Genomic DNA, 27,841 nt, shown 5'->3' on the forward strand with positions numbered 1-27,841 from the left:
AAAAGATCAACGAACTGAGATGAGTCGTTAGTAAAAATGTCCACTAGTGTGAGAATTACTTGTACTTCTGGTAGCTACTCTTTAAATGATACAGTGAATATTCATTTTTGTTGAGATTTGTTGAACATGTTGCATATTACTTGTAAATATGTGGCTTCCTTTAAAATATGAATTCTCTGTTGTGCCGTTTATAAGGATGTAAAAAAGATTGTTCGTAATTAATGTGTGATATTATGGCCAAGAACAGTCCTAAAGTTTCATAGTAGGAATAAATTACTTTTTTGTAGACACCTGTGAATTATCATGGAAACGAAGATAACTGACATTAAAAAGACTATGAAACATCAACTATACTTCAATTTTAAGAAAGAGGAAAAGAAAGAATAAATAACACAATGTAATACAAAAAAGACTATAGAAGAATTGTGTTTAGAATTTTACTTTCGCAGCTTCTCTAATTGTCATCATCCTGTCCCACTCTAGCATATTTGTCTTCCATTTTTTGTCATGAGGGCATTTTCAGGAGTTGACATCAGTGGGGCTATGTGTAGATTTGTGTGTGTATGTTACGATGTGTTTTTATGAGTGGAATGTAAATGCACATTAACAAAGCGAAAGCTTGTGTCCCAGATATTTTCTGTATTCATTTAACAAGCAAACACTGAACACCTACTGGGTACCAGGCACAGTGCACCGTAGTTTTTTTTTTTTTTTTTGCGGTATGCGGGCCTCTCACTGTTGTGGCATCTCCCCCTGCGGAGCACAGGCTCCGGACGCACAGGCCCAGCGGCCATGGCCCAGGGGCCCAGTCGCTCCACAGCATGCGGGATCCTCCCGGACCGGGGCACGAACCCATGTCCCCTGCATCTGCAGGTGGACTCTCAACCACTGCACCACCAGGGAAGCCCTGCACCGTAGATTTTTGAGAGTTAAATTCTAGTATTTCATATTTACTTAAAGATTAGGTTATTGGGGAGGCAGTAGAAGTGGCTGTATTTTTATGTCTGCATTTATTCTGCATATATTGGTAACTTTAACCCTGAAGAACGATGGTGCCAGGAGAAATTTTCTCATAGTTTGACTCTAAAAATTTGAGTACTATTGAAATAGAACAGCATGTGTATACAGGGCAGAGTAAATAGTGCACATTTAACAAATGTTCTGCTTCCCATGTACTTTCTTTTGTGGTACGCGGGCCTCCCACTGCTGTGGCCTCTCCTGTTGCGGAGCACAGGCTCCGGGCGCGCAAGCTCAGCGGCCATGGCGCACGGGCCCAGCCGCTCCACGGCATGTGGGATCCTCCCGGACCGGGGCACGAACCCACGTCCCCTGCATCGGCAGGCGGACTCTCAACCACTGCACCACCAGGGTAGCCCCCCATGTACTTTCAATTCTGGTAACTTGCATTGGATACAGGAATTCCTAGGTAAATCTGCCCTTAATTCAACTCTTTTTCCACACAGCACTTTAATTGACATGCAAAAACTGCTTCTGTGGATGTCTTCAAAGAGGAGACTGATTTTTGCCCTTGATCTTTGGTTATGCTCGACTTGGCCTAGCCAGGATCCCCCCTTACCCATGACTTAGGCCCTCCTAAGAGACTTCCATTTGCTCCTTTTTATTTTCAAAAAAGTATAAATATGGTTAAATTTCTAGAAATCAAAAGTCAGAGAACTTGTGCAAAATTGAAAGGCATTTCTGCTTTTCTTAAAAGCTTAACCACGTAACATTGCACTGTGCACTTGTTTCTGGTATTCTTGATTCATTGTTCTCTGAGGATTTGACCCATACAGACATATCTATGTCATCAAATCCTCGTAATGCCAGTTGAGGCTCAGAGCTTAAGTTCCAAAGCCATGTGCAGTCAGTTGCAAGGCAAATAAACTTGGGAAGCCTAGTTTCATGAAGCCTAAAAATAGAGAAAAATTATCCCAGAAGAATCTAGAAGGCTGAAAAGTAAATGGAGGATGGAATAGTGTCTAGAATAGCATATGACACTGGTTTAATCTACTTGTTTCCTCTGTGCCCAAATATGGACAAATGAGTTTTTTCCCTTTACATAAATGCAAACATACTTCCCATATTCTCTACATAGAATTTTTCATTGGGATTTCCAGAGGCCTACTATTATGTGAAAATAATTTCTCTGTACTGTTGACATCTTACAGCTCTTTTTGAAAAGTATTTTAGTGCCCTGTATGAGGGAAAATCCCCAACAACTTTTAATAACTATAATATATCCAACCATACGAAACGTTATTTGCTGTGTTGAAAATGAACTCGAGAATTGTATATAATATTGTTCAAATAATGCCTTTTGAGGGTTTGTGTGAGCTAGTGTCTCAGCCTTCCTTATGCAACATCTTGGGATATCTTCAGATATACCATAGATTTTGAAAGAGAGTCAAATAATTTAGATTGCCCTTTGATAAATATATGGCGCACACCACTTTTAGTAGTGAACAATGTGAAATCAAGGACTCAGAAAGAATTGGAAACATCATTTCCAATAAATGTTTTGCATTTAACTCCTCAGAGTTGATCTTTCTCTTTCTTTTTCCCCACTGTCTTTGGATTCACAATCCAAGTGCCTGGAAAGCTGGACACATCTCTGGTGCTTTGACTTGAAAAAGGTCAGTGGTTGTGACCTAGTCTGTTACCTCTAAGCTCCTTCTGGACAAATTGCCTGTTATCTGTTGTTATCATCATTGGAGGCATTTAGGAGATTTTTATAAATGCATTTGCTCTTATTTAAAGAAAATCAGCACTGTAGACAACAGCCAAGAAGTATGTCTCCTACCCTGAAATTTATTTTAACATAAAGAAATCAGCCTGCCTTCCTCTTGCCAAACCACAGTATGTATGGTCCCTGTGTTTAACCTGTGTCCCCTTTGCTTAGCAATAGTCGGTAGTGAACCTTTGGGAAGTTGATGACCCCAAGTAAAGGTCCAAGTTGTCTGTTGTCTGATTCCTTGAGGTGGTTATTGAAGTAATCATTTCAAAGGAAAGGCGGGGCGGTTACTTGTTGAATTGATTTCACAGGTGATATGGAGAAACACCGTTTTTGCTCATGGTAGTCTATAATATTTCAACTAAGTTATATTGGGCACCAGCAGTGTTCATGGTACTTGTTTGACAGAGAAATATACTTGTGCTTTTGATACTAGTTGAAATTAACCAGATAACAGCTGGATAATTCTTGGAGTTCCTTAGTTAAATGTTTGGTAGAAACAATGTTACTACAAGTTTGTGCTAATAATGCATAATTACTAGGATGTTTTTCATAATTATATAAATAATATGTTAGCTGTAATTATAGCCAATAGTAATGTAATGTCAACAGTCTATATATATATATATAACAATATATGATAACAAATATATTGGCCATAATTATAGCCAATGATAATGTAACTATCAACAGCCTTGTTATACCTGCTTTTTCTGTTCCTGGTATGCCTAGAAACGTAGTAGACTACATCAAGAATAAGGTGTCCTGAATTGACCTAAGGAGTTTAAAATGGTGAGGTCAATAGTTGTCAGCCTGGGTAGATGAACTCCTAATATACTGACTCAAACTGCCTCATGTTGCCATTGATTTCCATATGCTGTATGCATTCTGCCTCCCCACTGTTTTGTAATGTAATACGTTAAGCACAGGAAAGCAGTCTGGCCTCCATCTCAATGAAATACTTTTGGTAACCCATTGCTTCTCCTTTCTAGGCCTTCAATGGACAGCTTCTACTTTCCAGTTCTTCTGGAAATTAAATTCTGTGAAAACTTAAAAAAACTTTATCGAGATTAAAATTCATATATTACACATTTCAGCCAATTATAGTGTACAGGTCAATAGTTTTTAATATATTCACAGAATTATGTAACCATCACCACTATGGAATCCCAGGAAATTTTTATCACCCCCTCCAAAGAAATCACATTCGCATTAGTAGTTGCTTCCCATTTTCCCTAAGTACCCTGAGCCCCAGCCAACCACTAATCTACTTTCTGTCCCAGTGGATTTGCCTCTACTGGACATTTCTTATGTGTGGAGTCATAAAATCAGTGGTTCTTTGTAATTGGCTTCTTTCACTTAGCATAATGTTTTCAAGGTTCATTCATGTTGTAGCAGATACTTCATTCCTTTTCTGTGGCTGAATAATATTCCATTGTATGGATATACCACCTTTTCTTTATCCATTCACCAATTGATGGACATTTGGGTTGTTTCCACTTTTTGGCTATTATTAATAATGCTGCTCTGAACATTTGTGTAGTTTTTGTGTGGACATAATATTTTCAGTTCTCTTGGGTATTTAGCAAGAGTGAAACTTCTGGGTCATATGGTAACTCTAAGTTTATCCTTTTTTAGGAACTGCCAGACTGCTTTCCAAAGCGGCTGTGTCATTTTCTATTGCTACCAACACGGTATCAGGGTTCTAATTTCTCCACATCCTCGCCAACATTTGTTATTATTTGTGTTTTTGGTTATAGCCATCTTAGTGGGTGTTAAGTGGTGTCTCATTGTGGTTTTGATTTGCATTTTCCTAGTGACTAATGATGTTGAGCATCTTTTCATGCTCTTGTTGGCCATTTGCATATCTTCTTTGGAAAAATGTTTGTTTAGATCTTTTGCCCATTTTTAACTTGGGTTGTCTTCCTGTCAGTGAGTTGTAAGAGTTCCTTCTACAGCTGACCCTTCAGCAATGCGGGGGATAGGGCCATCGACCTCTGGGCAGTCAAAAATCCAAGTAAAACTTTAGTCAGCCCTCTGTATTCATGGTTTCAGCATCCATGGAATTAACCAACCGTGGATCATGTAGTACTGTAGTACGTATTTAGTGTAAAAAAAATCTGCATATAAGTGGACCCACGTAGTTCACACCTGTGTTGTTCAAGGGTCAGCTGTGTATTCTGGGTACTAGACCCTTATTGATACATGATTTGCAAGTATTTTCTCCCATTTTGTGGGTTGTCTTTTCATTTTCTTACTGGTGTCCTTTGAGGCACAAAAGTTTTAAATTCTGATGAAGTCCAGTTTATCTAAAATTTTTTGTTGTGCTTTTGGTTTCATTTCTAAGACACCATTGCCTAATCAAAAGTCATGAATATTTACTCTTATGCTTTCTTCTAAGTGATTTACAGTTTTAGCTCTTACATTTAGGTCTTTGGTCCATGTACATTAATTTTTGTACATACTGTGAACTAGGTGTCCCAGCACCATTTGTTGAAAAGACGCTTCTTTTCCCATCGAATTGTCTTGGCACTCTTGTTGATCCTGTGAAAACTTTTGTTACCATTGTCCCACTGAAGGATTTTCATAAACCTTTGACAAGGAATAAGTAAGAGGAAAATAAATCTTTTCCCCCACTGGCAATTTACTTTATGTGCTTTAAAAACATGATCTAGAGACTTCTCTGGCGGTCCAGTGGTTAAGACTCCGTACTTCCAATGCAGGGGGCACGGGTGCTGTCCCTGTTCAGGGAACTGATATCCCACATGCCATGCAGCGTGGGCAAAAAAAAAAAAACCCAAAATCTAGAAACAGACTTTCCCAGAGGCATGGAGATGAATGACCTATCCAGTGTATTAATAGAGACATACTTAAATATAATCAGTTAATTGCTTTTTTCTGTGTTTCCTGGATTCTTCTACCTAGTCTAGCAATTAGGCCCCTTTTCATGTGTGCTGATGTGCCTTGTCTCTCTTAGGGCTCAGTCATTTGTAACTGCTAGGATGTTAATAAATGATCTGGCTACATCATAACTCTGCTACATTAACATTGTTTCTAACAGGAACTGCTGTCATCTAAAGCAGCTAACTCCAAGAATAATTGCAACAATGTCACCTTTACAAAGGTTTCTACAGCAGTGAGCTCATTGGAGCAGAAAGACGTATTTAAAGTTTGGTCCACTGTTTTGTTTTTCTTTTATCTGATCCTGTTTTGTTCTGGACCTTAGTCTGTGGTCATGTGCTAAGGAAATACAGAACTCCTTTGTTTAGGATTAGAAATGTAACCCTCCCCAATCAGAGCAGTGTTTATATCATGTTATAATATTCTTTTACAGGTATACCTTGTTTTATTGTGCTTAACTTTATTATGCTTCAAAGATAATAGAGTTTTTTGTTTTACAAACTGAAGGTTTTGGCAACCCTGTGTTGAGCAAGTCTTTTGGTGCCATTTTTCCAACAGCATTTCTTCACTTTGTGTCTGTGTGTTACATTTTGGTAATTCTTGCAATATTTCAAACTTTTTCATTATTATTATAATATATGTTATGGTGATCAGCAATCTTTGATGTTACTGTTTTAATTGTTTGGGGATGCTACGAACTGTGCCCATGTAAGTCTGCAAACTTAATCCATAATGTTGTGTGTGTCCTGACCACTATACTGCCTGGCCATTCCCGTCTCTCCCCCTCTCCTCGGGCCTCCCTATTCCCTGAGACACAGCAATACTGAAATTAGGCCAGTTAATAATCCTGCATTGGCCTCTAAGTGCTCCAGTGAAAGGAAGAGTTGCATGTCTCTCACTTTAAATCAAAAGCTAGATGATTGGGGCTTCCCTGGTGGCGCAGTGGTTGCCAGTCCTCCTGCCGATGCAGGGGACGCGGGTTTGTGCCCCGGTCCAGGAGGATCCCACATGCCGCTGAGCGGCTGGGCCCGTGGGCCATGGCCGCTGAGCCTGCGCGTCCAGAGCCTGTGCTCCGCAACGGGAGAGGCCACAGCAGTGAGAGGCCCGCATACCCCGAGGACAGGGAAAGAAAAGAAAAAAAAAAAAAAAAAAGCTAGATGATTAAGCTCAGTGAGGAAGGCATGCCGAATGCTGAAATAGGCCAAAAAAAAAAAAAAAAAAGGCTCTTGTTAGCCAAGTTGTAAATGCAAAGGAAAAGTTTTTGAAGGAAATTAGAAGCTGCTCCAGTGAACACACAAATGGTAAGAAAGAGAAGCAGCCTTGTTGCTGATATGGAGAAAGTTTTGTTTGGATAGACGATCTTACCAGCCACAACATTCTCTTAAGCCAAAGCCTAATCCATAGCAAGACCCTAACTTTATTCAATTCTATGAAGGCTGAGAGAGGTAAGGTAGCTGCAAAAGAAAAGTTTGAAGCTAGCAGAGGTTGGTTCATGAGGTTTAAGGAAAGAAGCCATCTCCATAACATAAAAGTGCAAGGTGAAGCAGCAAGTGCTGATGTAGAAGCTGCAGTAAGTTATGCAGAAAATCTAGCTGAGATAACAAATGAAAGTGGCTACACTAAACTACAGATTTTCAATGTAGAAAAAACAGCCTTCAGTTGGAAGAAGATGCCATCTAGGACTTTCACAGCTAGAGAGAAGTCAATGCCTGGCTTCAAGCTTCAAAGAACAGGCTGACTCTCTTGTTAGGGGTTAATACAGCTGATGACTTGAAGTTGAAGCCAATACTCATTTACCATTCTGAAAATCCTAGAGCCCTTAGGAATTATGCCAAATCTATTCTACCTGTGCTCTGTAAATGGAAAAACAAATCCTGAATGACAGCACATCTATTTACAACATGGTTTACTGAATATTTTTTTTGGGGGGGGGAGCTATCTTTTTATTTTTTAAATTTTTATTGGAGTATAATTGCTTTACAACGTTGTGTTAGTTTCTGCTGTACAATAAAGTGAAGCAGCTATAATTTACTGAATAGTTTAAGCCCACTGTTGAGATCTACTGCTCAGAAGAAAAGATTCCTTTTAAAATATTACTGCTCATTGACAGTGAGCTCTTGGGCACCTAGTCGCCCAAGAGCTCTGTTGGAGATGTACAATGAGATTCATGTTGTTTTCATGCCTGCAAACACAACATCCATTCTGCAGCCCATGGATCAAGAAGTACTTTAGACTTTCAAGTCTTATTCTTTAAGAAATACATTTTGTAGTGTTATAGCTGCCATGGATTGTGATTCCTCTGATGGCTCTGGGCAAAGTAAATTGAAACGTCCTGGAAAGGATTCACCATTCTAGATGCCATTAAGAACATTTGTGATTAATGAGAAGTCAAAATAACAACAATTAACAGAAGTTTAGAAGGAGTTGATTCCAAGCCTCATGGATGGCTTTGAGGGGTTCAAGACTTCAGTGGAGGAAGTGATTGCATTTGTGGTGGAAATAGCAAGAGAACTAGAATTAGAAGTGGAGCCTGAAGATGTGATTGAATTGCTGCAATCTCATGATAAAACTTTAATGAATGAAGAGTTGCTTCTTATGTATGAGCAAAGGAAGTGGTTACCTGAGATGGAAGTTACTCCTGGTGAAGATTCTAGGAAGACTGTTGAAATGACAACAAAGGATTTAGAATATCACACAAACTTAGTTGATAAAGCAGTGGCAGGGTTTGAGAGGATTGATTGCAGTTTTGAAAGAAGTTCTGTGGGTAAAATCCTATCAAATGGTATTACATGCTACAGAGAACTCATTCATGAAAGGAAAAGACAATCGATGTGGCCAACTTCACTGTTGTCTTGTTTTAAGAAATTGCTGCAGCCCCACAGCCTTCAGCAACCACCACCCTGATCAGTCAGCAGCCATCGATGTGGAGGCAAGACCCTCACCAGCAAAAAGATTATGGCTTGCTGAAGGCTTAGGTGATGGTTAGAATTTTTTAGCAATAAAGTATTTTTTTAATATATCTGAACACCTGTTAAATAGATTTTCTCTTTTAGACACTGTATTTTACAAACACCATTAGGTATAATTAGTAAAGTAGTATGAACAATAACGTTTGTAGATATTTTTTAAAAGAGTTTGGAATAAAATGTACCCATTGAAAAATTTTGAAATATGGCAATAAAGTATTTTTTAAATTAAGGTATGTACATTGTTTTTCTAGACATGCTATTGCATACTTAATAGTCTACAGCATAATATAAACATAACTTTTATATGTACTGGGAAACCAAAAAATCCATGTGACTCGCTTTACTGCAGTATTCCCTTGATTGCATTGGCCCAGAACTGAACCCACAGTACCTCTGGGGTATGTCTGCATATGTTGACAGTTAAGGTATAGTAGAACATTTTTGATGCTGGTAGACAAAGCAACTAATTTATTGTCTGGAATTTTCATCTTTAATTAATTAATTATTTTTTTGGTCCTAAAGTCTCAACCCCAAATATTCACGGTTCTGCAAGACATATCCTTTTACTTTATTGGGTGGAATTTTTTAGAAAGGGAGGAAATTTGTCTCAAAATGGGAACAAACAGATGTGGCTTTGTTTTTCTCTGGGGTGTCCAAGTCTCTGAAATTATCTCTTCTGCGGAGTTTGCCAAAGAGCTTCCCTACATGTCATTTTTCTGAACACGCCATTTAGATTTGTTGTGACTGGAAGCTATTGTGAAAAACGTTTTATTGTCGAGGAACTTCCAGACTGGCTGGGCGGAAAATCTTTATCAGTCACAAAGTGTAAAAACTTAGAGGAATTTTTGGCTAGGCTGAAAGGCATGAGTGACTCTAGGTGAAATTTAGAAGTAAGGATTTACCCTAGGCAAAACTAAAAAGTAAGAAAACTATCTTCGGAGAATCAACACCCCTTTTCAGAGTTTTTATGTTCTTGTATTCACTCTATCTCTTTTCAGATACCTCTTGGTTTCTTCTTGTTCTTGTGGGTGCCCAGTGACCTTGTCCTGAATTGCCTACTTGTCCTCTCTCTTCCAAACTTAACAAAAATTGAATTCCATTCCCTCATGGTGGCATGCTAAATAAGTAAACCACTTTAGATGTACATGTTAACAGATGTTATTGCATTAATACATTGACCATTAAGGGTACTTTAAAGAAAAGAAGTTTACTATCTTAAGCAAAAAGGGTGACTAAGTTGAACATTTCATATATTTGACAGGTGTTGAGGAGAAATGGGTGGAGTGGATCTTTTTGGAGCCTCTAGTGACATCATCATATAGGCAAGCCTGTTATTGCATGTAGGGCGTTTAGAAAAGTTGAGGGTATAAGCATACACCTGGCATGTAAAGGAGCAGGAGGGTATCAGTTGATACTAGTGTCTTATTCTTTTTTTTATAGTTTTAATTACCTCTTTTATAATTTCAAATGTATTATTTCAGATTGTTATCTTGGGATGCTTATTGTGTCTGCTGATTCTCTCTTATGGTGGATCATTTCCTTGAGTGTTTGTAAGTTTTTGATTGAGGGTCCATCTCCTTTTTCTGAAAGGTACTGTGAGGTCTTGGCTGCAGAAGTGGCCTCCAGAACAGTCTCACGTTTGCTCCTGCCAGGTGTTACAGGGTTGTCACTAGCCCAAGATCTCAACCACAGGAACAGGCACATTTCCTTGCCATCTCTCATAGTTAGAGGATACAGTTTTCACTCTCTCTTTCACTGAGGTGGCCACTCTTTGAGGATTCTGGATTTATGCAGGGCTTTCCATTCCAACTACCTGCTTCAGGGGGGTCCAGGCTCATTCAGTCTGTGTGTGGTTGTTGAAACCCAAAGTTAGCTGTGAGGGCCTAGTTCCTGGTCTGAAAATCATCCCTCAGTGCAAGCTTTTGGGTCTCTCTTTTAGGCAACTGGGGATTTCCTTTTATTTCTTATAAACTCAGCTATGAATTTAAAGATGTCTTTTGTTTTATCCAGCACTTCTAGTTGTTTGTAGCAGTGTTCTAAGTTCTGCCACGTTGCCAGAATCAGAAGTTGGTGAATAAGCAAAACATTAAAACAGAAGGTGGGATGATTGCTAGATTTGATTCTAGGAGATATGCCACCATCAAATGGGGTGGTCGCATCAGGTCAGAATAAGAATACATTGAAAGATTAAGGAAAATAAGTTAGAAAGTGGATGAGGGAAGAGAGCTCAAGTAAGTTTAGGAATCTAGTCTAAAGAACATTAAGAGTATGTCAGCCATAATAAGGAACAAAATTGGATCATTTGTAGAGACGTGGATGGATCTAGAGACTGTCATACAGAGTGAAGTAAGTCAGAAAGAGGAAAACAAATATCGTATATTAACGCATATATGTGGAACCTAGAAAAATGGTACAGACGAACCAGTTTGCAGAGCAGAAATAGAGACACAGATGTAGAGAACAAACGTATGGCTACCAAGGGGGAAAGTGGCGGGGGGGAGGGTAGTGGTGGGGTGAATTGGGAGATTGGGATTGACATATAAACACTAATATGTATAAAAGAGATAACTAATAAGAACCTGCTGTATAAAAAAATAAATAAAATTCAAAAATTCAAAAAAATGCAAGTAAGATAAAGACTAGAGAAAAATATAACAAAATATTAATAATGTGGATGGGCTTTATGGGTAACTTAACATGTACTATATTCATATTCATAATAAAAAATAAAATGAGATAATGTATGTAAAAAATAAGAACATTAAGAACATGTATATTTGTTTATATATTGCTGATATTTGACCATTTCAAACATTTGACCATTTTTTTTTACTACAACTTCATATGGTTCAAACTGAGGTTTTTTTTTAAAAAACATTTGGGTCAACATAAATTAGGGTTAATAGTAGCATATTTTTAAAAATTTATTTATGGAAGAACTACCTGATTACAAAATATTAGAATAGAATATTTATGATATACAAATTCAAGTTGGATATGAAGAATGGAATCCCTGTTTTGCAGCAGGGGGGGTTACCTGGGGAGTGTAAAGCAGTCTAAAGTTAAGTGGGAGTTTTCCGAAGAAGAGTGTTGAAACCCATGTATATTAAAATACCTGTTTGAGATAAACAGTGTGGGACTTTCGTAAATTTTTATTGAATGGATGAGTAAAATTTGTGTTTTTGTTACTTTACACTCATAAAACATTAAAATTGTTTCTCTTTCCTTGTAATCCCATAGTTCCTGGGTGTCTGAGAATATAGCTCCTAGGTCAAATGCAGAACCCACAACTTTGAGGGTTAATAGGATAGAGGTTGGGGGCACACTTGGGATTTTTAACCAAAATAGTCTTAAACCTAGTTTTAACCATTATACTTGAACTAGTGCTATACCTGTTGTGTAACTGACTATCTCCTGGATGACTCCTTTTCCTAGACTTAGGTCAATTAGTAATTGCAGGACTTAATTCATTATGCAGTTTTTTTTGTTTTGTTTTGTTTTTGCGGTACGTGGGCCTCTCACTGTTGTGGCCTCTCCCATTGCGGAGCACAGGCTCCGGACGCGCAGGCTCAGTGGCCATGGCTCACAGGCCCAGCCACTCCGCGGCATGTGGCATCTTCCCGGACTGGGGCACGAACCCATGTACCCTACATCAGCAGGTGGACTCTCAACCACTGCGCCGCCAGGGAAGCCCAATTATGCAGTTTTGATTTGTGTTAGTTTAATTCTACTAAAATTCTACCACGAGGCTAGGGCATTATAAAGGATTACTGACAAAGGGAAAATAAGCAAAATAAAGCTTCGTTTAACACACTGTAAGGTGTGGACAAGACTGAATAAGCCGGGGGTGTAGCCCTGAACGTTCTTAATTAACATCCCCCTCCCTCCAATATGTGTACACACACACACACACACACACACACACACACACACACACACACACACGATTTCTTTCAGGAGGCCTCTAGAACCAAAAACTCTTGAATGTTCCTGCTTAGGAATTTTGTTGTTTTCTTTTGCTTTTGCATTTACAAGCAATTTCCAGGGAAATGCCTTCAAATGGACTCAAGCAATATTTTCATTGGTGGCCACACTTGATTCTGAGGAATCTTGGGAAACTTCTTTTGGGCCTATGTTGAAAACTTGCTTCACCGAATCAGACACCTGAAAAACTGTCAGGTTAATTTGAACCACTAATGTCTAGGCATCTTAGCACTTAAAATAAATTTCTAGTAATGGTTTAACATCAGTTTTAGAACTCTTTTTTTTTTTAAAAAATTACTATTATTTCTGATGAAAGGTTTCTCCTGAGGGGCAAAATTATAGAGGTAGAGGCAAAGCCTGAAACTTATAAGGTTTCTCTTTTGGGCTTCTCTTTCTCCTTTTTTTTTGAGAGGTTTTAAAAATGCAGAAAAAATATTAACAAATTTCAAGCCCACCTTCAGAAATAACAAATGGCAACATTTTGTCATATTTGTTTCCTTTTTTATTTTATAAAAATGAAATGTTATAGGTACATTTGAATCTCCCCTCATGCCTCTCCTTAGTCCAGTTGCCTCCTTCTCTTCCAGAGCTGATGGCTACACTGAATTGGGTATCTAGTATAAACTTCCTCCCTGTCTGTGTCCTGGTGGTGCTGCCTGATGCTGGCCTGCGATCACGTTTTTGCCAGTTGATGCTTAGTCGGCACCTGTGGCAGGGATAGATGACTCCATGTGCATTGCTGATTTCCAAGTAATGGTCACCTTATCTAGGAAGACAATATATGTGGGCAGTTTAGGACCTTCATAGAGGGGCTTTAATAGGGCAAGACAAGGAGAGTTTTGCTAATGGGATATGGATGCTTCCTGTGCAATGCAGGTACCCTTGACTCACCTGCCAAATGGTAACTACCAATCAGAATACTGCTTTAGCCTTACCTTTACACTGGGTTTTGTAGTTTATAACAATACCACATTATTCCAGTCGATCATAATATGAATTATGAAATAATGTAGACACAGTTTTCTTTTTTGCGTTTTTATTTTCTCAACGCATCCTTTTCCTCTAACAGCACTGCCCTCCCTCAACAACTCACGTTCATATGCTGGGGATCCTCCCTTCCAGTATTTATCAGGGCTCTTAATTGCAAACAACAGAGCCTATTGTCAAAAGAAGACACAGCTATAAAAGCATTCAGGAAAGGAAGACCTTTTATTTACAAAGATGGATTGCAAGGGAGTTCAGGTTTTTGAAGGACTGGCTTGACAAATGAAATATACAACAAACAGTTATTTTACAAGAAAGCAACCACAAGATTACCACGTTTACAGTTCCTGTGTTCAGTGTGGGGGGAAGAAAGCAGTTATCTCACGTGAGTGTTGTAACCTCAAAGATTGTGTCATGTCTTTGGATGGCAGCACTGTAAAAGTCAATAAAGTTGCAAAACAATAAAGTTGTTTTTATCAGGAGTGAGTAAGTTACAGGAAAGGTTCACTATTTCGGTTATTTTGGGGACTAGAGCTAGATAGTGTGATCCTGTGTCTTTTTACTGTTTTTATTTTGGGGGAGGGGTGGGGCTCAGGGAGCAGGTGTATGTTTGTTTTCTCCTGACCAGGGAACATAATGTGCGCATTTTTGCATAATGTAGCAGGGCAAGGTGTTAGTTTTACTTCTATACCAAACTAGCCAGTTGATGAAGAAAGAAATTTCTTTCAAGTTACTAGGTTGATTACAGAATTTAATCAGGTTGCTTACAGAATTAAGCATTAGGTATTAGGTTGCTTACAGAATTTATGGGATTCAGGGAACCAAGCCTGGATGCTACAGAGCTAGGGGCACAGTTAGGAAATATGCACAGCCATACCACTAGTTCTAGCAGAAATGAAGCTGTTGTCATGTACCACCAGTGATGTAGGGATTAGACTCTAGAACCCTACGGCATAGCTGGCCCCGAAGAACAAAAGGTATCTGTAATCCTCCTGTACTACGAGAAAACCTGATGACTGCAGCAGCCACCACCTCACATTAATCATGTCTGCTTTTCTTGGGAACATGTGCTGGGCAGAACTTGGATATAAGCCTGCACTCTAACTGCAAGACAGTCTGCAAAGTAGTATTTTTAGCTTTCTAGCCTTTGTAGCAGAGGGTAGCAGATGGTTGGAAGATCATGGAATGAATATTTAGTGAACCAAACTAGTATTTACTGCTTTCTACTTTGTGTGGTTCCTTATATGACTGCCCCTCACAGTACTCTGCTTAGCCCCACACCTACCCTGGGAGGTAGCGGTGGGCACATGACCCAGGCCTTGCTGGTCCCAGGATCCTATTTACCTGTTTTCAGTGATTAGTCCAGGAATGGGTCGTGGGAATCTAAGCTTGGTCAAAGACCTTGATATAGAGATGTTGGTAGAGAAGCCCTCTTTTTCAAAGGGGCTGCTAAGCAGGGATAAAGGAAGCCCAGAACCATCTGGTCAGTAGAGAATGAGGGCAGAGGTGAGGGTGAGAGGAGGGTGAAGGGTGGAGGGAGAGAGAGAAAGTATTCTGATGATACTGTGTGAGTCCCTCGAGGTCCTGAACCTGTGTTCTCCAATTACATGAAGCAAAAAACCCCCAACATCTCCCTTTTTGCTTAAACTTTTGTGAGTTGGCTTCCTGTCACGCACAGCAGAAATATCCTGACTGATTTCTATAGTATTGTTGTCACCATATCCTGCATTTGTGTAAACAAGTTCAGAGGGGGAGTGACTTGCTCGTGAGCACACTCCCACAGCCAGGCAGGGCCTGATGCCATGAACGTCTGATGCCCAGGAAAGAAGAGTGGCCGAAACCCAGAGCCCTGAGTTGACCAGGAACCAGAGACGGGCTGGCAGCTGGAGAGATGCTCATGGGCACTGAGGGTGACTATAAGTCTGGCAGTGCAAGAGGTCAGGAGTGGAAAGTCGTCCAGGAACGTAGAGGAGGCTGGAAGCTGCATGTGAATGTGCAGGGGCAGAAGCCCAGAGGAGACTCTACTGGACCAGGAAATCAGTGACATTGGTCCTGAATCAGCACAGAGCTTCTGATGCTTTTTCTCTCTCAGTTAAACATTGTTTAAAAAAAATCAAGTTACTTACACATAAATAGTTATTAACAGTTAATTAATATAAAAATTTAGGGACCAGAAAAAAAATCTAGCTGTGTTAGAAAAGGGAAAACCTGCCATTGTTAGATGCAGCGTCCCAGGAGATGATGAGCTCACCAGGCTCTGGGTCATAAGCTGGCTTCTGTTTCCAGAGTGTTTATAGAGCTTCTGGGGAGGTCAGTGGGCAAGGCTGTGGCTGAGTCCTGGGAAACACAACCCTTATTACAGTCAGTTGTGGGGTGTGGATGACGTCCACAGACGCCTGGCAGGTATATGGTTGGGGAAATGAGCTGCTCCCCATTTTCTGCTTTGAATTTCACCATGGCCAGTGTCCAGCTCTCAGGATGGTTGAAGCAGATCACTTCTGTGAGGGGTGAAATGCATATGCTCAGTTGATCCAAGCCCAGGGCATGGGTGGGACAGCAGGAGATTTGTCAGCACAAAGTCCAGGCATTCAAGTGCAGGGAAGAACCTGGGCCAGACTCATGTGGGCATTGTCAAGTTAAACAAACAATTCATAAGTTCATTCTCGAAGTCTGTGAGTCTGTTTCTCTTTTGTAAATAAGCTCATTAATATCATTTTTTTAGACTCTGTATGTAAGCTATATCATATGATTTTTGTCTTTGTCTGCCTTACTTCACTTTGTATGATAATCTCCAGGTCCATCCATGTCATTGCAAATGGCATTATTTCATTCTTTTAAAAAAAAAAATTATTTATTTATTTATTTATTTATTTATGGCTGGGTTGGGTCTTTGTTGCTGCACATGGGCTTTCTCTAGTTGTGGCGAGTGGGGGCTACTCTTCATTGTGGAGCGCGGGCCTCTCACTGCAGCGATCTCTCCCGCCACGGAGCACAGGCTTCAGGCATGCAGGCCCCAGCAGCTGTGGCTCCTGGGATCCAGAGCACAGTCTCAGCAGCTGCGGCACATGGGCTCAGCTGCTCTGAAGCACGTAGGACCCTCCTGGACCAGGGCTCGAACCGTGTCCCCTGCACTGGCAGGCAGATTCTCAACCACTGCATCACCAGGGAAGCCCTATTTCATTCTTTTTAATGGCTGAGTAATATTCCATTGTATGTATGTACCACATCTTCTTTATCCATTCATCTGTTGATGGACATTTAGGTTGCTTCCATGTCTTGGCTATTGTAAACAGCACTGCAATGAACATTGGGGTGCATGTATCCTTTCAAATTATATTTTTTCCCCAGAAATATGCCCAGGAGTGGGATTGCTGGATCATATGGTAGCTCTATTTTTAGTTTTTAAAGGAACCTCCATACTGTTCTCCATAGTGGCTGTACAAATTTATATTCCCACCAACAGTGTAGGAAGGTTTCCTTTTCTCTATACCCTCTCCAGCATTTATTGTTTGTAGATATTTTGACAGGTGTGAGGTGATATCTCGTTGTAGTTTTGATTTTCATTTCTCTAATAATTAGCGATGTTGAGCATCTTTTCATGGTTACAGGGTTGGGGGGAGGGATAGACTGGGAGTTTGGGATTGACATATAAACACTACTATATTTTAAATAGATAACCAACAAGGACCTACTGTATACTACAGGGAACTCTGCTCAATATTCTGTAATAACCTAAGTGGGAAAAGAATTTGAAAAAGAATAGGTACATGTATATGTATAACTGAATCACTTTGCTGTACGCCTGAAACTAACACAACATTGTTAATCAACTATGATCCAATATAAAATAAAAATTTTCAAAAAAGACAATACAAAGGCAGAAGGCACACAGCAAGTGGCAGAAGGTGGAAAGAAGCAAAGCAGAGAGGTCCCACATAGTTTCTGAGTCACCTTTCAGTTGAACATGCCAAGTTCAATACTTGTAAAGACCATTGTCCTTGCTGTTCTCTCTGCCCTGGAATGTTCTTCTATAGACACATCCTGTGGCTGGCTTGTGTTCATCCTTTAAATTGCAGCTCAGATGTCCCCTCTCCACTTCTATCACATCATCCTGTTTATTTCCTTTACAGCAGTTACAACCCTAGAGATTGTCTTGCTTGTTCAGTGTTCTATCACTCTCCATTAGAATGCAGAGCCATGAGGATAGAGAATTTGTTTAATGCACTGCTGTGTCTCCAGCATCAAGAAGAGTGCCTGGCATATAGTTGGTGCTCAATAAGTGTTTATTGAATGAGATGCTTGGGGACAATTAAACAGAACAATTAATTAAATAGCTACTATCTTGATTTACATGCCTAGGAGCTTTCTGACCTTGAATTTTGCCTGCAGCCAGGACTCAGATACACACAGTCATATCCAGTGGCTGGGAGCGGTGCTCATAAAAGGCAGATATCTGGAGGGACAGCAGGTCTCTTGATAGGAAATCCACAAGGACATACGTTATAGCCTGATTTAATTTAGAGCAAGACTGTGAAATAAGACAGGCAGCCTTTTGAACCTGGCAGCATAATGTGTATGAGGATGTCACTATAGCTTTCAGAGGCTTTTGGATCCTAGACAAAGAGTGATTGCTGAAGCAGCCTGGGGCCATGACGCTCCCTGTGGGAGAGTGGCTGAGAGGCAGTGTTGCCATCAGGGAGCTACAGGTGGCATTTGGCTGCCTCTACTGAGACAGGTGGCTCCTAGGTATGTGAGATCAGAGTGGTGCGCTGGAGTTTCTATCAACTGTTAGGGAACTACCATCCATCCTTCCACCTGTCCATCTGGGAAGCTCCGTGGTGGGAATGGGGATGTGAATAAGGTCTGAAAACAACAAACAGAATATTTTGACTCTAGCTAAGTGTTATGGGTTGTGCACCCCTATCCCCACAAAAAGATATGTAGGAGTCCTGACCCACAGTACCTCAGGGTGTGACCTTACGTGGCAGTAGGGTCATTGCTGATGTAAGTACTTTCAATGGGGTCATACTGGAGTAGGGTGGGCCTTTAATCCAACATGACTGGTGTCCTTAAAAGAAGGCTAAGTGAAGACAGACACACGGGGGAACAGAGAAAGAGGTGAAGGCAGAGACTGAGTTATGCATCTGTAAGCCAGGGAACACCAAAGGTTGCTGGCAAGCCATCGGAAGCTAGGAAGAGGTAAGGAAGGATTCCCCTACAGGTTTCAGAGGGAGCATGGCCCAGCTAACACCTTGATTTCAGAGTTCTAGCTTCCATAATTGTGAGACAATAAATTTCTGTTGTTTTAAGCCACCTGGTCTGTGGTACTTTATTTTGGCAACCATAGTAAACTAATACACTAAGGCAACCAGTGAATATTAAGTTGAAAACCCTGATTTTTGCACAACTAAAAGCAGCAGGTTTTATAAATGAGTCAGACCAAGTATCTTCAGCTATCAGAACTGAATCAGTGTAATAAAGGCTGGTCATCACCTCTTCAACTGGTGTACACACAGCTTTCAGCACCTTTTTAAAAATTAAACCTTTTATTTTGAGGTAATTGTAGATTCACATGCAGTTTAAGAAATAATACAGAGAGAAGCTAGGTACCTGTTACCCAGTTTCCCCCAATAGTACCTGTGTGGCCCGTGTGTACGGTGGGTACAATATCATAACCGGGATGTTGATGTCAATACAGTCAAGATACAGAACATTTCCATCACAGCAAGGATTCCTCTTGTTGCCCTTTTGTAACCACATCCACTTTCCTCTCACTCCCACCCCTTCTTACTCGGCAACCACTAACTTGATCTCAATTTCTCTAATTTTGTCATTTCAAGAGCATTATATAAATGCAATAATATAGTGTATAACCCTTTGGGATTGGTTTCTTCACTCCATATAATCCCCTGAAAACTCATCTAAATTGTGTGTGTCAATGGTTTGTTCCTTTTAATTTCGATTCCATTTATATGACTTCTTAAATGAAAGCATGGGCAACTCTGCAACGTTTCTGGTTATTCTTAAGTCCCCAAACACTCTCAATTTAGTGCATAAATGTGCAAAAGTCTGATGAAAGAGGTAAAATACAAAACTTGATTGAAAATGAAAAACTCCCCCACCTCCACGATCCCCAGTCCAGGCCTGTTGCCTGGGAGAAACTTGAAGTTGGGTAAAGGAGTCTGGTTGGCTTCCTTCCCCATCTTGAGCTTCTGGGCCAAGGCTTCTTGACCTTCCAGGACTGAAGCTGAGGTGGGGCTTGGTGGTATAAAGGTGGAGGGGGGAGATGTAGCAGGGACAGAAAAGGCCAGAAAGACTAATCCTGTTGTAAGTGGCTTCATGCTGTCTGGACTGTCACCTGTCCCTTGATGATTGTGATGCCCTCCCATATTCTTTGTTGGTAGGTTACTCTGTCCTCAGCCCCTGTGAATGCTGCTGGACCTCCAGCTTCTTTTTGCTGAGGGCTGTTTTGCCCCTGCAGGTGACCCTCTTGGACAAACCATGACCTGACCCTATGCCATTGCTTGTACACTGTGGCCCACATCTGATCCAATGGAACATACATGGATTCTTGGCCCCAACAAATTCTGGAAGTGCAGGCTGCCTGCTCTAGCCTCTACTTTGAGCCACTCATCAGCCCATCTCTTGCTCTGTAGGTTTCTCAGACAGGAGCCAGTCACAATTCTCTGTGAACCTCAGTTGCAGGGGACACACATCAAGCTGTCTGCATGGGCTTGTTGAAGCCCCTTACTAAGGTTGAGGGGAGAGATGGTCACCCCTCCCCTTCTTGCCTGGGTGGATAGGACTCAGTGCCCGCCCACAGCTCCCCATCTATTCTTTTTTTTTTTTTTTTTTTTGGGGTACGCGGGCCTCTCACTGTTGTGCCCTCTCCCGTTGTGGAGCACAGGCTCCGGACGCGCAGGCTCAGTGGCCATGGCTCACGGGCCCAGCCGCTCCGTGGCACGTGGGATCCTCCCGGACCGGGGCACGAGCCCGCCTCCCCTGCATCGGCAGGTGGACTCCCAACCACTGCGCCCCCAGGTAAGCCCCATCTATCCTTTTATATCCTCCAGGTGGGTGAGGATTCCAGTATTATAACCACTTGACCATAACTTTGAAAAATTTGCATCTTGATCTGACACCTTACTTTGGTGTTCTCTATTGTATCTTGATGCCTTGATAGAATTTTCCAATTCCAATGAGAAAATAGTATGTTAATTTAGAAATGCTCCCTGGCTCCCTCAGCATCCCTGTGTGTGCTCATTTACACCTTTAATTACAGCTACTTTTTGTGGGGGCTTCCTGTGCAGTGTCTTAGGACAAAAAACACTTCCGAAACCTGATAAATGGAAAGGAAAGAACAACTCTCTGAAGTCAACCTGAGTGTGAATGTAATTTCCAGGAACACAGAGCTCAAGAGAGACTCAAGCAGAGACAAAATAATCAAATTTCAGTTTCCAGACCCTCTCACTGATTGATGAAAATAGCACCTTTTGTATATGTCCTGTTGTTTCCGTGGCCTTCTCCCAAGGCTGCAAATCTTTAGCAGCAATGATTCTACAAATTATCAGAAGCCCTAAAACGAGCTTTCTGCCTCTGCCACGTGAAAGGCAGAATTAAGGACTAGAGGGCTATTTCTCTGTGGGATGCTGTTATTGTTAAGATTGGGTGGGACTTTCTCTGTAGAGCGCCAAATCGTTTTTCTTGTTAGTAACAAGTCAATGGGCTCTAGTTGGTGAGGCTCACACCAGGTGCTCAGGAAGGGTGGGTTCTAGCCTGGCCCTGCTGTTGAGCAATGGGTTGACTTGGTAAATCACTTTGCCTCTCTTTGTGATTGTCATTGTGAGGCAGAGATTCTTAAACCTAGTATGCGTAAAAATCACTTGTTAAAAAAATGCAGGTTCCTGAGTTCCACCATCAGAAATTCTGTTTCAGTGGGTTTGGCCTGGGGTCTTAGAGTCTGTATTTTTAATAAGTGCTCTATATGATTTTGATGCAGGTGCTTCACACTTTAACATTCATCTAGGGGATGCCCAGCCAACTTCTTAGTGTCTGTGGGGATGACAGTAGGGCATCATGCAGGTTAACTCCCAGGTTATAGCCCCGGGAGCCTACCAATGAGAGTAGATGTTAGGAGGATGAAGGGGGAAGACTGGTTATTTAAAGTAAGTGCTTGGATCATTAGAAGACTTGTTTTTCTCCTCCTAGGGGAGTAAGTAGCATTGCCTTCAGCCAACTTATTCTTGCAAACAGAGTGGTTGGGATGGGTAGGAAGTAGGAATTTAACTTTGGAGTTATTGGTACCAGTTCTATCCATCTTGTAATAGCTAGTGTTGCTTAAGGTCTGAGGGTAATATGGAAAAAATAGACACTCTAGATATGAATAGGCAGGGCCCCTTCTCAAATCTGACATAGATAAAGAAACTTACCTGAAAATTTTATGAATGAGATAGTCTAATTTCCTAATTCTGCCCCTGCATCTCCATCTCAATCCATATCCTATAAGTAATAACTAAATGTTTTATTCAAAAAGGCAAGAGGTTGGTTACCTTTTGAGGTATCTTTTTATAAAAGTAGTGGTGGAGTTATGTGAGTACTTCCCCTTATCTTTAGTTGCTCCTTCTCTGTCTCTTAACCTAGTATGTCCATATGGAGGTTCAGCTGGAATAGTTGGCAGTTGGAAATATGATAGAACTGTCTGAAGTCACCTAAACTGGAAAACACTAAATCATCTTCCTATTTGTACTATGCAGAATTTAAAAAAAATCACAAAACTTTGAGATTGAAATAAAAAATTTAGACAATATGTACCATCTTATGGGGATGTGTCATATGCCATCCCTAGTGTTTTCGGCTTCCTCTGCTTTCAGCCCTTTCATTCATGCTGGGCTCCACCTTTTTCTGGGACTTATTTGATACCTCAATAATAAAGGCCTTGAAATTCCACCCACCTGTCACCAGTCTGGACTTCTCAGTCCACCAGTGTCCCTGACATGTTTCCTTTTTTTAAATTTTTTAAAAAATTTATTTATTTTATTTATTTTTGGCTGCATTGGGTCTTTACTGCTGCGCACAGGCTTTCTCTAGTTGCGGCAAGTGGGGGCTACTCTTTGTTTCAGTGTGCGGGATATTCACTGCGGTGGCTTCTCTTGTTGCAGAGCACAGGCTCTAGGTGTGCGGGCTTAAGTAGTTGTGGCACACGGGCTTCCGTAGTTGTGGCTCGTGGGCTCTAGAGCGCAGGCTCAGTAGTTGTGGCGCACAGGCTTAGTTGCTCCGCGGCATGTGGGATCTTCCCAGAACAGGGGTCCAACCCGTGTCCCCTGCATTGGCAGGCAGATTTTTAACCACCACTGTGCCACCAGGGAAGTCCTTGTAGTTTGTTTTATCTTTATTATCATCATTGTTACATAGCTGGAAAAGATTTAAGAGGCTTCCTAATATAGTCTTCTACCTCTTCAAAAAAGAAGGCCTACGGCAACACTGACTGCTTCCTCCTCCTTGGCTTCTGTCTTTTTCCACTAAACTCCACAGTTGTAAAATTGAAGGGACATATACCATGGTGCCAAATTTAATCTGTGACCCCTAAGGAAATCCATTCAAACCCAACTCATCCATGGTCAGGTGGACCTCAGCTCCAGGTTTCTTACCATGAACAAGCCCAGAGCCATTAAGTGGGTGGTGAGTGGATGTGTGTTTCTGCTTTTTCATGAGCTGAAGGGTGAGAGTCAGAAGAATTTCTTTTGTCTGGGTGATAGTGAACACTTATGTGTGGTACTTGCAACTAAAATCATGAGTAAACATTTGCTAAGCAAACTGACTAGTGCCTGGCACATAGTAAATGCCATAAACATGTTTGAAAATATAATAGAAAGCATAATTTAGAGTCAAAATCAGTGTCTGTGATTCCATACTGCTCAGCTCAGAAGAGCTTTATGTTCGGCGTCTCCATAGGTTCTCAGTGGGCTGGGCCCGAGGCTCATCTCCTGTCTTTCCTTCACCTCTGTTGTCAGAATTTTTCTTTGCTCAATTAACTCTCATTAACTGTAACCTTCTGCAGATGGGAAACGGCCTCACAGAGGAGCCCCTTCAGTTTTCAGTGCAGTCTCTTCTATAGAGACCCGCAAGGAACCCGAATCAGGGACTGGTGTGAATTGATTCTTTTACAAAATAGGTTGACAAATATTGCTTTATTTTCTAGATTGGAGCTGCCAAAAACTGAGCTTCATTTTTTCTGGCCTTTATATTCACCGACAACAGATGTTGTAGGTCTTAAGGGCAGTAGTATGCTGGTAAATGTTTAACAACCAGCTGTCTCTAGGAAAAAAGCCTTGACTTGTTGTATTTGCCAATTTTCATGATGTAGATATTCCCACCACGGTGAATTTAAAGCTACCAATGTAACCTCACTGAAGTGGAACTGGGAAGAAATGTGTACTTTCAGCTCTCCTGAGCTGGGAGCAGGCTCCTGCTTGCCACTGTAAATGTAGGACTGAGGGGATGTGCCTTAGGCCCAGCCCATGGAAGGTCTATGGAGATATTGAGGGCAGCACTTTTGAGTATTATTTGTCCACCTGCTGTATGGCATGCGGTGCTCTAGGTACTGGGAATGTAAGAATGAACCAAATGAAGTCCCTGCCTTAATGGAACTTATATCCCAGTGAAATGTTTTCAGAAGTTTCCAATTTCAACTTTTTGAGACCCTAGCATTTTCATATTTGGGGACAATTTGAGTCAAGGTCCCATAACACTTACTTATTAAATGAGGAAAATAGAATGGGCTCATTTTATTTTTCCTGGGTGTGAGGCAGGGATTGGGAAGGAGGTAGAATTGCTCTCTGAATCGTCTCTTCCTTGGAGTGGGAGACCCTAAACATCGCAACGCCAGGAGCATTAGCAGTGTGCCACAAGGGGTGGGAATTAAAGGGCAGAGAAGATAACAGTCTTGCTTAGAGTTCCAGTTCCCTAACTAATCCAGAGGAGGTGACTTAATTACAAGACATTACCTCCCTCATTAAAAATTAATGAGCTCGGGGGACTTCCCTGGTGGTCCAGTGGTTAGGACTCTGCGCTTCCAGTGCAGGGAGCATGGGTTTGATCCCTGGTCAGGGAGCTAAGATCCCACATGCCGCATGGTGTGGCCAAAGGAAAAAAAAAGGTAATGAGCTGGAAGCTTATACAGTGGACAAGATTCTGGCAACCGAAATCCTGTCAAAGAATTGCAAAGCTCTACATCCTCACCTCAAGAGGGGTAAGAAAGGCATTGGAGAAGCTACTGACGGCAGAGCTCAGAGAGAAGCATGACATACATGCTCCTTTGGAAAAGGAGTTAGGATTCTTGGTGAAGAACCTCAAATCTTTCTTATTGAGAATCATTGAGCCAGGCTTACTAATAGGCACCGAAATTTGAGGGAGTGAGATTTTTATCTAGGAAGGTAGGTCCTCGGGAAACTCAAAAACTTGAGATAAGCAAAAGCAGAAAGAAGAGAGAAACTTTTTAGGAAATTAACTGCATGATGCTGTGTAAGTCCTGCTCGGGTTGCAGGGCTCTCCAGGACTTCTGCCCATGCTGGTTTTCACCTGGTGAATGAATGATTCACTCACACACAGTGTCTAATGATGCTGCTGTCTTAGGTTGTGGACCAGTCACCTCTCTGTGTTTGTCTGGATATGCATTGTTCCGTTCTTGGCCAGGCCATGTCCATCTTCCTTAGAAGCAAGAACCTACATATTCTTCATGCTGGTTTGGAATTTAACTCTTGACTGTGCGATTTTTAGCCAAACAAAAGAAACTCAGGCCCTTTTCTAGTACAAGGACCCCTCCCAGCTGTTTTGGAATGACCAGCATGTCTTCAACTATGGGTTTTGGATTACCTATATCACAGTTGCCTTCTGGTGCTTCTCTAAAATACCCATTCCTGTGATGATGTGCCCCAAATCTACTGAACCAGAGTCTCTGGAGTGGGACTTAGGAATTTGCATTTTTAATAAGTTTCTCAGGTGACTCATAGGTACACTAAAGTTTAAGAACCACTGGTTTAGACTCAGAGACTGTTAGGAAATAACCTCAGAGTTTCCCTGGGGTCCAACCTGTATCCCATTGGAACAAAAGCTGCAGGTAAGCCTGGGAAAGGTTTGGAGCCTTATTTTTCTGTTTAAATTAGGATACACACACCATTTGGTAGGCCAGTAGGGACAAAGCCCCTTCCCAAGGATCACCATTATGTGACAGGCTGCTGCTAGCAGGCACAGGTCAATTAGCCATTACAGCTGAAGGTGAACATAATTATCTTGTTTTCAGCTGCTAAAGTTTAATTCTGCTAACATTATGTTATGGACATTTGCATGATGGTTGACAAAAAGGAGATCAGTGTGAGTAAAGACATTTTGTGCCCTTGACCCATGCTCTGTCATTCTAATGTTTGTGTGCCAAGTATGGCTTCTCTCAACTCAGTAACATTTAAAAAATCATTCATCCCCATGCTTCGATGTTTCTGACCCTTTGGCCCACTGCTGAGGGAAAACAACACAGATATCTTTAATTGTGTCCAATGCCATCATTTTATAGATGTGAAAATCAAGATGTGGGGAGATGAGGTGACTTATCCAGGCGTGTTGGGCTGCAGCAAGCCCCCAGGTCTTGCCACTTCTAGGTGAGTGTTCTTTCCTTCACTGGGCTGCTTCCCAGCAGGAGGGAAGTGTTCCTGTCAAGTTCTGTGCTGTCTCACAGTTCTTGGCAGACAAGATTCCCATTTCTAAAGACACATTATTTAGCATTCCCCCGTGAAAGCAGGGGCGTTGTGTTGAATTATGTACTCAGTCTGAGACTTGGAGAAATTGTGTCTTCCTCTCAGCGTCTTGTTCTATATCACTGAGCACTCGTTTCCTAGAAGGCAGGGACAGTGCTTGGCTGATAATGTAGGCCAGGGGACCGCCCTCAGTGCCTGGGAGGGCAGGTGTGTTGTAATTACCAAGTCCTGTGATAGTTGTGCCATAGTTAATGAATTGGAAGCCTTGTCTCTAATTTACTTTGAATGCCGACAGGTGATTCTATTAATGGGCAGGAGCCTTGGAGCAAGGAGGTGGGGGCAGCTTTGCTTTTTTTTTTTTTTTTGTAACATCTTTATTGGCGTATAATTGCTTTACAGTGGTGTGTTTCTGCTTTATAACAAAGTGAATCAGTTATACATATACATATATCCCCATATCCCCTCCCTCTTGCACCTCCCTCCCACCCTCCCTATCCCACCCCTCTAGATGGTCACAAAGCACCGAGCTAATCTCCCTGTGCTATGTGGCTGCTTACCACTAGCTAGCTATTTTATGTTTAGTAGTGTATATAAGTCCATGCCACTCTCTTGCTTTGTCCCAGCTTACCTTCCCCCCCTCCCCCACCCTGTATCCTCAAGGCCATTCTCCAGTAGGTCTGCATCTTTATTCCCGTCTTGCCCCTAGGTTCTTCATGACCTTTTTTTTTTTGCATTCCCATTCCTCCTCCTTACTCCTCTTTACCTGATTTGCTTTGGAGACATCCTGGCTTTAAAAAAGGGCACAGACCCATTCTTACTGTGGAATCAGCAAGGAAGAACATACAACAAACAGAGCAAAGCTAGAGGGTTTGCTCAGTTCCTTCAGAGGGTGCTGATAAGCCAGTGAACCTTTTTTTTTTTTTTTTTTTGTGGTACGCGGGCCTCTCACTGTGTGGCCTCTCCCATTGCGGAGCACAGGCTCCGGATGCGCAGGCTCAGTGGCCATGGCTCACGGGCCCAGCTGCTCCGCAGCATGTGGGATCCTCCCAGACCGTGGCACGAACCCGTGTCCCCTGCATCGGCAGGCGGACTTTCAACCACTGCGCCACCAGGGAAGCCCCCGAGCCAGTGAATCTTTGTGATTGTTCCTAATGTGATGTATTCTAGAGTGTGGTCAATCTCTTTGGGGGAGCACGGTAACATAAATCAGTCATGAAGAGTAAATTTGATAGTAAAGGCTCAGGAACTTAGAGCTGTTTCTTGGAGGAGAAAAATGTCTGTAGTTAATAGTCAGTTTGAGGTTTGAGTCAATGGCTTTTGACCTGTGAAACGAACAAAACATAAAGTGTTCTTGATCAGGTGGCAGCCACTGCCTGTTCCCTATTCAGTATCTATGCTTTTATTATTTATTCCTTTCTTAAAAGACCCTGATTTTGTTTAGGGCAACAGAGTGCCCAGATAAAAATACCTTCCAGATTCCCTTGCAGGTAGGGGTGCCCAGGTAACCCAGGTCTGACCAGCGAATG

At 41.5% G+C, this 27,841-nt stretch overlaps 1 protein-coding gene across 2 annotated transcripts in view; it reads left to right on the forward strand.

Moving 5' to 3' along the window:
- GPR176 (G protein-coupled receptor 176) overlaps positions 1-27,841 on the forward strand; it is a 90,450-nt gene that overhangs the window by 872 nt on the left and 61,737 nt on the right. The gene's annotated exons all lie outside the window — the stretch shown is intronic.

This window comes from Lipotes vexillifer, unplaced genomic scaffold (assembly GCF_000442215.2).
Source record: "Lipotes vexillifer unplaced genomic scaffold, Lipotes_vexillifer_v1.1 scaffold408, whole genome shotgun sequence".
Classification (NCBI taxonomy): Eukaryota; Metazoa; Chordata; class Mammalia; order Artiodactyla; family Lipotidae; genus Lipotes; species Lipotes vexillifer.